We start from the raw sequence: 13,081 nt of genomic DNA, 5'->3' as shown, positions 1-13,081 counted from the left end.
ATTTTTATATTGTCAATAACCTTTAGTGTTTGTATTAATTTAGGTGTTAATGATGGTATAAAAGGTAGTGAATGATAATAGATGTTCTGTTTCTTAGATACAATGTTTTGAGATTTAGCAAAAAATGGTGTTAAGTTATTTATATTAACAATATTAGAAAAAAGCATCCTATGTAGCATATCTGGAGGATAAGAGTTTTCAATTAAAATATTTTTTAACAATTGAAGATCTTCATGTAGATAATCTGGATGAGAAAGTTTTAAAACACGTTCTTTTAATCCTGTTATAAGGTTCATTTTCATCTTATTTGGATGATGAGAGTAATAGCTTATAAATCTATTACTACATATGGGTTTTCTGAACCATTTGGTTTTCAACATATTGTCTGTACCTCTTACAATTCTCATGTCAAGGAATGGTAGAGAATTATCTACCTCTTCCTCAACTGTAAATTGTATATGTTGATTATGATTGTTGAAAATGTTGACTGTTTCATGAATTTTGTGTTTAGGAAGTGCCAAAACTAAATAATCTACATATCTTTTAACAAAAGGAATGAAAAAAGTGCAATTGTTAATACAATTACTGATAACATCATCCATGATATAGCTACTTAGAATGGGTGAAAGACTAGATCCCATAGGACTACCAAAAATTTGTTTATAAAAGACACCATTAAATATAAAAATATTAGAATCAAAAACAAAGTTGATAAGTGTTTTGAAATGTAATAAGTCAATATTAGTGTGTTGCGAAATCTCATTTCAATGTTTTTCATCACTACTTATGATTAAATCTAAAGGTAAATTGGTAAAAAGAGATGTTACATCAAAACTAACTAAAACATAATTTTGTAGTAATTGGAAATTATTAATGAAAGAACTAAAATCAAATGAATCTTTAATGTAAAAATTGTTGTTTAAATTATAAGCATTAGTTAAGATGTCAGTGAGGAGCTGTGCTATTGGTCCATTAGGAGGACATAAAGATGAAACAATTGGTCTCATAGATAAAGTTTGTTTATGTATTTTAGGTAGAGCATAAAACCGTGGAGCAATAGAATTATAAATTTTGAGCTCTTTTGCTTTTTTATTATCAATAAATTTATTTCTGTTTAATTTAGATACTAGACAATTTGCTTTTTGTTGTAAAGTACAAACAGGACTTCTTCTAAGTGTAGTGTAATACTTAGTATCATTTAAGAGTTCTCCAGTTTTTTGTAGGTAATCCTCTTTATACATTACAACAGTTACGTTACCTTTATCGCTTTTGACAATGTAAATTTCAGGATGGTTTTTAAGAAAAAGTTTAGTTTGTACATAGTATTTATTTAAAAAATGATCTTTGACTTCTTTATGTAAAAAGTTTGTAATAACGTTTGTACATTTAGATCTAACAACATCCTTTTGACTATCATTAAGTGGTCTGATTATTGATTCAATATCAGAAAGTAAATTAGGAACTCTAATATCAGATTTGGAAGGACATAAAGAAAATTTAGGTCCCAATGCTAAAAATTTTTTAATTTCAAAAGGAAAATGAATAGATGTTAGATTTTTAAACCATTTTTCTTGAAATTTTATCTTATCAAAAGCTTCTATTTTTAATTTATTGAACTTATTAATTTGTATTTTTTTAATTTTATGAAATTCTGTGTTGTATTTAATTCTTTGTCTACGATTAAATTCATTAAATGTGTGGAAATTTAAGATATTATAAGCCTTGGTACGTAACTCATGTAATTTTCTTTCAAAAAAGTTAATATCAGCAAAAGCGATCTTAATCTCTAAATTAATAATATTTCTTATATAATTTCTTATTATAAGAAAAAAAAAGCAATAGAGCAATAGAGCAATAGAGCAAGAGTGGGCTAACCCCAAAATTGAATAATGGATTTACATGAACCAAGAATATATGCGTTTTTTTGAAATTTTATAAAATTAAAATATGATGCCAAAAGGTAGTCATTGTTTACAAGTCATTAACTAATAACAAAAAACTGGAAGATCTTGCAGTATATTTAACAAAAATATAAAAATTTAAGCTTTTTTTGTGGATTAGACGGCTTTTGCATCAGTGTGCCCTTAAAAATTTTAATAGGAATGTGCATTAGACCTAGACTACAATACAATTAAATAATATCAATGTTGAAAATATGCTTTATTAAAAAACAAAGTAACAAAAATACTTAATCTTCATCGTTAATGAACTCTTTTTCTTGCTGCCTAGTGGATCTTATTGTTCTGGTGCTTGTGTAAAATCCATGATGTATTGGAGGTATAAATGAAAGTAATTCCAAAAGATCTTTTTTTTTTGCTTCGGTTATTGGACGTTCATCGGGATAAAGATAATCTAGCTAAAGTATTTCCCTGGATGTTCTCTTTTTGACATCTAGTGAGTAAAAGAGAACATCTGCAATATTGCTGTATTTGTAGTAAATTGTAAATGGATTTGTTTTCTTGTATTGCAACCACCGAATCTGTAACCATTAGAGTTTTGATTTTTGTGTATCAAGTTTTCGATTTGTTATAATTCTTTCTAACTTCTTAGTAGAATAAAAATCGTTTTCTGTCATCTTTATTACCGTAAAATGTGCTTTCTTTCGTGCATGTGCTATTACCTTTATCCAGTCGTCAGATACGTAGATATGTTAAAAAAAAATATTTTGCTTACTTATTACTTTGAAATTTTGGTCACAGGCAAGGTAAGTATGTCCACTGACTAAAAACTTATATCAATATTTTCCACCACAATATCAGGATGTGACACAATAAAATCGCAAAGGACAGCTATTTTAATGCTTTTTGTTATAACAACATTTTTTAAATAATGCAGTAAACAGGATACTATTTCTTGAGGTCTTTGTGATTCTTCTGTCTCATTCCAAACATACATATGAGCATTATTAGTAACCAAATTATGGACTCCTAAGACGTTAGTCCACAACTGGCGTTTATAGTAAGAAATTCCAGTGCTGATAACTAGTGTGGGCAACGTTCGCATCAAGTTAAAATGCAATCACTGTAATTTCTTCAAGATTTTGTTTTGCATACTCTGCATCTTGTTTCATACCACATCTAGTACGGTCTGCTTTTCGTTGGTGAACCTCTAGTGTTACTTCAAATTCACGTTTTTATGCTTGAACTGTTGAGAACTTTATAAAGGATACCTAAACTCAAATATGGTGCAAAATAACATCTATGTTCACTTCTATGCCTCGTATAATGTGATTCGTATGTGGGAAATTTGCTAATGAATTCTTTTACTTCAGTAGTTTTGTCGTCACCCGTTTTATTTGCTGATGTACTTTGTCCTCTTTTATTCCGGGGTGTAACTCTAGTTTGTGATTTTTTTACTGTCTCCCGTTACTAAGAATAACAATCGCAGAACACGTAGGTAGGTATAATACTGTCTACCATAGCGCATCTCCAAACGCAAAGAGAGGATACGATTTCCACAGTCCAATTTCCACCTTAACACAAACATCTATTCACTGGAAGGGTAGATTGTGTAATACGTACCCTTGATTAGCAGTTAAAACCGGTCTATAGTACACAGAGAATGGTTGGCCCACTCTTGCATTCTTTTACGTATTTATGTATTGAACAATTTTGGTCTATTCCACAACTTCGTGGGTTAGCCCATTCGTGTTTTCAAATTTTTGTTATTTTCTATATTGCAAAATCACCGTACTGGAGAGATTTATGTTATAATATACGGAAATGTTGGTAGACCGGTTTTGCTTTAAAACTTTAGGTCGTTAGAAGTGATTACAATCTGTAACTCAATTATCAACAAAATGTTGGTTAGCCTTGCTTACATAGCCTCGTATATAGTCTAAAAGCCAGTTAGGTGACCAGATCCTTTTTAATTCTGATAAGCCGATCCAATTTTTTTTATGTACTTTTGGCTGCTGGTAATGAATTTCGCAGGTGGATTTCTATGTGAGTCGTCAAAAAATTGTTATAAATAATTTAATTGTGTATAAGGCTCTAGTTCGTAAACTAAAAGAAAGTAGAAACATTTTTTTCAAATTAAATTTCTTTTTTTTTCAAACGTCACAAAGCGTGATTGACAATATAAAAATGTTACTTTCACGCCTAGATATAATACTGAAGATCTTTTACTCCTAGACACAAAAGTGTAAAAATAAGAAGCTCAAAAGCTTTGTACAACACAGTGGACTTGGTAGACAACAATCCTGTCGTTACAGTCTTTGCAGTACACAAAATATCTGTAGGAATACGTGATACCGTGGGTTATTCCAAATCAGACAAAATACTCGTACTTTTGGGCGTCAATAAATAGAAACGTTCACAAATATAACGAGTAGTGCAAAAATCCGTGATTTTTCTTATTTGTCAAAGTGGCAACCAATATAAGTCACAAAAATCATTTTCGGCGTTTTAAAAAAAAATAGTATGTTCTATTCGTATTAGTAAAAATTTTTGTGCCTTGGCTTAATGTCAAACGCACAACCTAGCTACAAAAAGTATTATTCATACTCCTTATAAAACAAAATACTATTTTTGTAAAAAAAAACAAAGACAATAGCGTTTACTAAACTTTAATTCAATACTTACAACTCGAGATATTATAAAATTAGTGCAATACATATTATAGTTAGAACTCTTTCAACAATACTCAATATTAATTAATATTAAAGTATTTTTCACAGTTTCATTTAGTAAAACTGGTTAAAAACTAAGTAGTGTGTGAACTTTGGCAGTAAAAAGGTAGTAAACTTATTGGAGAAAATCTTTATAGTGCTACCTTCAAGTCAACCGAGTAAACGTTACGTGAGTACCAAAAATCACTTCATAGTATTTATATTAATATTAGTATAACCTATAACGTTCCGAAGAAATAGTAACAAATCCAGTTTTGGGTCAAAATCCACACCGCTTTTCGGACCGGTGATAGGGCCGGACTTATAATTAATCAACCATGACTTCGAATAAAACTATGAATACTACTCACACTTCATCTCACGTCTCATATTCCAGTGTTGTCAACACATTTAAAGATCCAACAAAAGAACAAGCTATAATACTTTCCAGTATTGAAGGAACTAAAGTTCATGACTATATCATCGCCGTTGGTTCACTAGTTGGTCCACGTAACGTATCCTTCGCTTCCAGAATTGCCAACAATAGAATATGTCTATATCTATCATCTAAAAATGCAGTCGATTCACTACTACATTCCCACAAATATGTTAATATAAAAGAAACTCAAGTAGAAATAAGAAGACTTATCTCTCCAGCTCAAAGACTAGTCATATCAAATGCTTATCCTACTGTTCCAAACTCGTTAATTGAACAAGAACTACATCAGATGGGTATAAACTTCGTCTCAAAAATGACTTTTCTAGGAGTAGGTATGCCTGAAAGCGAATACAATCATGTCTTGAGTTTTAGAAGGCAAGTATTTATTACACCTTTAGATAATATATCTATTCCTGATTCTTTCATTATCTCTTATGATAATACCAATTATCGTTTATAACTTTCTATAAAAGGATTTAACTGTACAAAATGCAAGACTATTGGTCATCAGGAAGCTGAATGCTCTAACCAAGCAAACCTCACTACTTCTAATGTACACTCAGAAACTTCTCAAAACATATTACCTACAGTAAATACATCTAATATCCAAACAGAACTACAAAGTTCTGACAAAGCTAATTCATCCACTGCTAGTGCACACCCAGAAACTTTTCAAAACACATTAATTACAATAAAATCCTCTAATAAACAAACAAAACAAATTATGGAAACTGACAATAACCTGACAGGATGCATAAGTAATAGAAGTGAAACATCTTCCTTAAAAACTCCAACATCATCAACCTCAAACAATATCAGAAATCCTACTCCAGTAGAAATAACACCAAATCCAAGTAACACAAACGTCCCTAATCAACTAAAAAGGTACATCTCATCTTCTCCAGACACTAACGAAAATACCCCACAGACCGATTCACAGATATTTACTTCTCCTGTAGTAAGCAAACCAAAAAAAAGTCAAAAAAGTCAACCAGAAATTTCCGCGAAGAACTTTTACTTTCACTAGAGTCAATTAAAGACAAAATAGAAAACAGATCACCACCATTTATCCTAAATTATAATGAAATATGTGACTTTCTGGAAAATACAATATATGCCAAACACCCTGAAATAATTTCAAAAGATTACTCGAATGAAACTACCGAGCTAATTGAGATCCTTAATTTTGTTCACGCTTATACCTACAATTCAAAATTAAAAAATAATATAACTAGATTAAAAAAGAAACTAAAGCCCAATAATATCTCTTCCACAAAAGAAACAGATGAACAATTATCTCAGGCAGAATTCTAACATGTCCAATTCCTTTATTTTACAGTGGAATCTTAATGGGTTTTATACCCATTTGGAACAGTTAAAACTATTAACAAATGAATTATGCCCAAAGATCTTATGTCTTCAAGAAACTCATTTTAAACAAGTTAATATAAATCTTCGAAATTATCCATGTTTTCCAAAAAACAGAGTAGCACAACAGACCAGTGGCGGAGTAGCTATCTTCATGCTCTAACCCACTGACTGTGAAACACATCCTGCTTGATTGTCTTCAATTGAAGGAAAAAAGAAGATCCCACGGATTCACAGATGATGATCTCAAGACAGTTCTCACCAAAAAAATTTCGACAGTGTTAAGCTATTTAAAAGACATCAAGTTATTCAATTTTATTTGATGTAATATTTCATGTATTTGTTATATCCACTAATAACCCTGCGCGGTTGATGTGGTTTTGTGTTTAAATAAATAAAAAAAAAATAGTGCAACATTTTTCCAAAATTAGTACTTTTTAATGCTTTTTTGATCGTAACTCGGCTTTTTCACATACAAATGAGTAAGTCTAATTTAAATTTTGAATAAAACATTTTACCTTTATTTGTGTTAAAGTTATACCCGTTTGTAATTTTCTTACAAAAATTATAAACTAATTTGTTTATAAAGGTTTTAAGCAAGTTTAAGCAATAAATATTTATACTTAAATTAACCGCAAGTCATTATTGGTCTAATGACTGTTTTGTAAATTCTGCCTTTCATTTTTTACCGATATTTTTATTTCTCCATATTGTTTCATTCAGGCAACCTGCTCTATTCACTTGATCTTCTACTTTGTTGGATCTGCTATCAATAATAGAAAAACTAAGCAATCATAATATTCTTTTGATAATTTTTTTCTTCTGTAGATTTATTTATACATATAAAATGTAAAGAGTTTCTTGCTAATGATGTTGAAGTTTCGCAAATTTAGATAACCATTGTTTAAATATTAACAGACTGTTTGTTAGTTTTGATTCTTCCCGTATATTAAGCCAAGATTTTATGTACAAAAACACAGACGCTAGTGAACAATAAATAATAATAATAAATGTTATACAATGTTGCAATAAATTGGGCTGTTCATTCATACATTGTATTTTAATAATGAAGTATAAAGAAATTAATGTCTTTCGTTTAAATTGGCTATCGCTTTGGTAATTATCCCCACACATAGAGTCAACTTTAAAAATTAACTTTCAAACTAACCACCGTTTTTCAGTCAGTATCAGAGAGTCGTTTCATAGAGCAGGGGTGGAGGCTACTTAGTCATCGAAGAGACGAGTTTTATCGGTTAAACAAGGTAGTTGTATCTCAGTAAGGGGTGCAGGCTGCAATTGAGAGAAAGAGTCATTCCATCCAGTAGTGGTAGAATCTGCTCTAACTCCCTCAATACTTTTATGGTTCCTGCAAAATAGAAATTAAGAAATGCCTTTTATTTATGTCACACAAGCAGTTTGTTTTTAATTCTACAGTATGTGCTAGCGATACAAACCATTTGTTTATATATTTAAATAAAATCGAATAAAATAAAACTAAAATATAAAGAAACATTTTATTTATGTATTGTTCCGTTCAAAAGTTAAGGGGGGAAGGACTTTTAAAAACCGCACTGTATATGTTGGCAGTAACAAAACGTAGAAATATCCGAAAATAAAACTAATAAATTAGTTGAAAATAAAAGAAGTCATTGTATTTTATTTCGTGTGTAAGTAATCGTAATTGTACACCATTATATTTAGTTCCTTTTTCTGTCAATCGCTGTCACAATTAGTTTCTGCTTCACTATCATCATCATTATTATCGTCACTGTCATCACTATCTGCGTTATTTATATTTATAATAATTGGTTCTAAATCATCCAACAAATTGTCAATTTCCCACATTTTTTTTCTGTTGTTATTACGTGATTTACGTAGTTTTTCCATTTCTCTGGCATAATAACCTGGTACGCTGCTTTAATTAAATTTCGCATTTCAGCTTCTTTAAAATTCACATTGCGTCCAGCTATATACGGTTTCACTTCACTCCAAACCATTTCGATGGGATTGAGTTCACAGTGATAGGGTGGGAGCCTCAGAATCTTCACATTGTGCTTTTTGGCCATATCTTCTACTATGTACCTGTCATATTTTGATTTGAAGGCCTTGACTACATCAAGTAACTCGCATTTTAGGTAGTCTTCTTCAAAAAATAGGTTCTTTGACAGAAGCCATTCTTGAATATCTTTTTTTAGTGTTGAACTGTTGGGAATTTGTTCAGACTTATCCTGTTATAGGAGGCATTGTCCATTACCACAACAGTTTTTTCTGGCAAATTTAGCATTAAGTTATTTTCGAACCCATCTTCGAAGGTCGGTCCATCCATTTCGTAGTGGTAGTCTTGAGTATTTTTCTTTGCCAAAAACGTGAGCTCTGCTCCATCAACGAATCCACTGGTAGATCCTGCGTGCAATAAAACGAACCGTGCACCACTAGCTGTTGAAGCTTTTAATCCTGTTGTCAGACCACGAACAAAAGCATCGCGATGAGATGTAATTGTTTTATCAACCCATTCTTTTTTCACACTGTGCCCGATATTTATCCATGATTCATCCAAATACACTATGTTGTATCCTTCTGCACGGTATTTACGAATTGCGCGTAAATATCGATGACGCCACGAGATGATTTCTGGTTTTTCAATCAAAATTGAATTTCTGCCACATTTTCTTCTTCTTCTTAAAGTGCCCTCTCCTCAATGGAGGTTGGCTACTACAATTTTAAAATCTTCTCTATCTTCAGCTGTTCTTATTAGCTGTTCAAAATTTAGCCCTGTCCATTGTCGGATGTTTCTGAGCCACGATAGTCTTTTCCTTCCTAGGCCTCTCTTTCCTTCGATTTTTCCTTTCACTATAAGTTGGGCATATTGGTACTTATTATTTCTCAGTATGTGGCCTAGGTATGATGTTTTTCTAACTTTTACTGTGTTAAAAAGTTCTCTTTCTTTTCTTCTGCCACATTTTATAAACACAAAATCCATATCACTCAGCAAGCGATGTAGCGTGGCCCGTGAAAAGTTGGACAAAGTTTCTTTGACATTTACGACAGCTAATATGGTGTTTATTGTTGGTGGTATGTTGTCACAAAAAAATTTATGAACTATTCTACGAATTTGGCTCCTGACACCTTCATCGTACTTGTCACGAGAATTACCAACCTTTCGCTTCTTGGGCCTGCTCTTTGGAGATTGTAATTCAGCAGGTGACGAATATTCGTGTCGTATGCGAAACAGAGTCTTTTCGCAAATGCCACTCATTTCTGACACTTTCCTAATTACACTTGATACAAAACCGTTGTTATTCTGGTTAAGATGATAATTAATAATATTCATTAGTATCTGCTTCTCTGAAAGTTTCAGAGCTTTTCCACGTTTCCGCTGAACAATTTCCTCCATTTTGTGATAAAAATTCGGCGTCAAATATAACAATAGCCAACAACAGAAAGTAACAATAATTGCCAACATCAAATCACAACAACAGCCACCAACAAATAATAACAATAACAAAACAGTAACAGTACATCCAAGATGGTACAAATAATCGTAACTCGAATATGTTTACGCGCTCCGAAGAACAAATAAAGACTAATTAAGGCCCTGGATGTATCAAGCTTTTAAAAATATTCTGTACAAGAATTACTCTAATTGCTTATTAATTACTGAATAACTTAGAAGAACGTATTTGCAGTTGATATCAACCAAAATTACAAATTCCTTACATAATATAGCAGTAACATTTTAAATTTGGCAGTTAGTAGAAATTACCGGAATTATTTTACACATTGAAACAAATGTTTATTTAATGCACATTTTATTATACTACTGCTACTAATAAAAAATAAAAATTGATAAGTTACTGTTAGAAACAAATAATGTATAGTATTATGTAAAATTATTAACAAACGATATTTGCAAATTACATAAAATTGTACGTGAGGACTTGTTGAGAACTCCTGGTTTATTCCGTTTATTTTGAAACATAGACAATAGAGAACGTCATCGCTCACTGCATAAAACTGGCAACGTCTTGGCGAAATTCCCATAAGGTTAGCATTGCATATCTTACCCTGTACAGACTAGTCACTTTGAGACAAAGTATAGACACTTTAAGACAAAGTATAGATAATTTGTTACCAAAACTATTTGCTACTATTGTTGCTGTTATATTTAAATATGTTTATTCATGAACTCATAGTATAGTCTATGTACATATAATAATTGTAGTTTTGTTTTTCTTTTTGTATCTTTATATAGTTTATAATATAATATTATTTGTCTTATATACAAAATCATCGTATTGGCGTTACATTGATATTTATGTCGCAATCAGCTGTAAAAGTCATTGCTCTTTCCTACTGTATTATATTTTAGCATAATGCTGATTTCATTTGTAGACAAGCCGTTTAGTTTATGTGATATAGATATCCACAATTCATTTTATAACATTTAATTTGTGTATAATATATTCAATAATATCAAATTTCATAAAACATTATCTATTTCAATAAACGCTAATGCGTTTACTTTTTGTAAATCAATCTGGGTTATGAATAACTACTTTTATTATACCTTTACCATGTATGGTTTAATTTGTAAATATTAGGGATTTATATAATTTTTTTGTATATATAATTTGTTTATTGATTTAACTTTGTAAATAGAGTTTCATAATTATAGTCCCCTTTCTTTTATTTTCTTTGGTAAAATACATATCCAATACGAAAGGGAGAAACCGAGCGAGTTCTAGATTGAACATAAACATTTTCCTTCCTTTTTGATGGCTATGTATGTCATTGTATGTTTAGAACGCAACAAATAGTACAATTCACGAAAACATAACAAACTATTGTCTACTTGAAAATAGTAAAAGAATCGGTACAAATATAGATACATATAACATCCTTTATCTAACAATTGAAGAAAAAATAGAAGAAAGGAATCAAGGATTGGACAGAACTAGACGTTCTAAGAAGAAAAGTACAGGATACAGATAAATTTGCAGATGTCATCGCTAACCTCTATTACAGACGGCACCGAAAGAAAAAGATCGGAAGAAACCAACGAAGTAGAATTTTTTATAGAGAATTTAAAATTTCATTAGTACGATAGAATGATAATTCTGTAGTAACGGTTTACAGTAATGTCTTCAACGTCGAGCATCTAAGTTCTGTGAAGCATTATAACAGAAAGGAAAAGAAAAATATTCAAGTTATGCAGCCGAACATTATCTTACATTACAATCGTAATATGGGGGTGGGTCCACTTAAACGACATCAACTTATATGTCAAGAAAGAAAATTATATGTCAAGAGTTTGGGAAAAAATGATGGTAGCGAATATGTGTGAATTCTTTGGAGAGTATTATTGTTAATTGTTATTAGAGAGTATTATTGTGTTACCACGAATTTACCAAATCTCGAATGTTGTAATTAGAATTTAAATCATATATTGCCTACCGTCTGATCAAAACTCAGAACCAACCAGTTGCACGAAATATTCTGGGAGGGCTGGAAAAAGGTAGATCCGATAATGGCGTCCAAGTACCAGCGAATAGAGATAGAGAATAGAAAATAGAGATATACATTTAGCATTTGTGAACTTGAGAAAGGCGTATGACTCTGTACCAAGGTCAGTACTATGGGAGGCAATGTACAAATTATAAATAAAGACGGAACTCAAAAAAGCTACAAAAGCTCTGTATAAAGAAAATAAAGTGTTAATTAAAATGGGAACAAAAATCATAAGAGACCTCACCACAACAAAAGGGCTCCTGCAGGGTTGTTCCACATCTGCAACCCTATTCAAAATATACTTAGAGAAAGCCTTGACTACATGGAAAAGATAATGCGAAGGCATGGGAGTACCGGCACGAAACGAATACCTATATATATTAAGCTTTGCAGACAATCAAGTAGAGGTTGCACAAGGCCAAGAAGACCTCAGGTAAATGATGAAGAAACTACAAAAAGTATATACTAAGGTTGGCCCAGATATTAACCCTGCAAAAACAGAGTATCTCTCTACAAGTGAAGAAGACATAAAAGATCTACAGATTAAAGACAACCGACAATGTAACAATCAAATGAAAGGATAAATTGAAATACTTTTGTTAAGGTTTATAATCACGAAAAAGGCAACAAGGAGGAAGATTAAGCAAAAATTAGGACAAACAAGAATAGAAATCCGACATTTTAACTCAGTATGGTGGCATAGACACCTAAATATAAAGACAAAAACACAGATTTATAAAACATTAGTGCGAAGTATTACAATATATGATATGGGGCTGAAAATTGGATTATAAATAAGAAAAATAGCAGTAAGATAGTATCAACAGAGATGGAATGCCAGCGAAGATGCTGCAGAGTAACAAGAATGGATAGGAGAAGTAATGACGAAATAAAGCAAAGAACATCAATAGAAACAGACATACTAACATATATAGAACAAAAAAGACTATGTGGTATGGACATGTAAAAAGAACTGTCGACAGCAGACAGATAAAGAGAATAACCGAATGGAGCCCCATAGGAAGAAGGAAAAGAAGACGACCCCGAAGATCCTGGGGAAACGAAGTAGACGACTCCATGAGTAAGAGAGACCTAAACGATGGAGAATGTGACAACAGAGAGAGAGATTGAAACGGTTGAGCAAGGGAAGACAGTGA

The sequence above is a fragment of the Diabrotica undecimpunctata genome, chromosome 4, assembly GCF_040954645.1.
Source record: "Diabrotica undecimpunctata isolate CICGRU chromosome 4, icDiaUnde3, whole genome shotgun sequence".
NCBI lineage: Eukaryota > Metazoa > Arthropoda > Insecta > Coleoptera > Chrysomelidae > Diabrotica > Diabrotica undecimpunctata.
Note: the sequence above shows the minus strand (reverse complement) of the source record.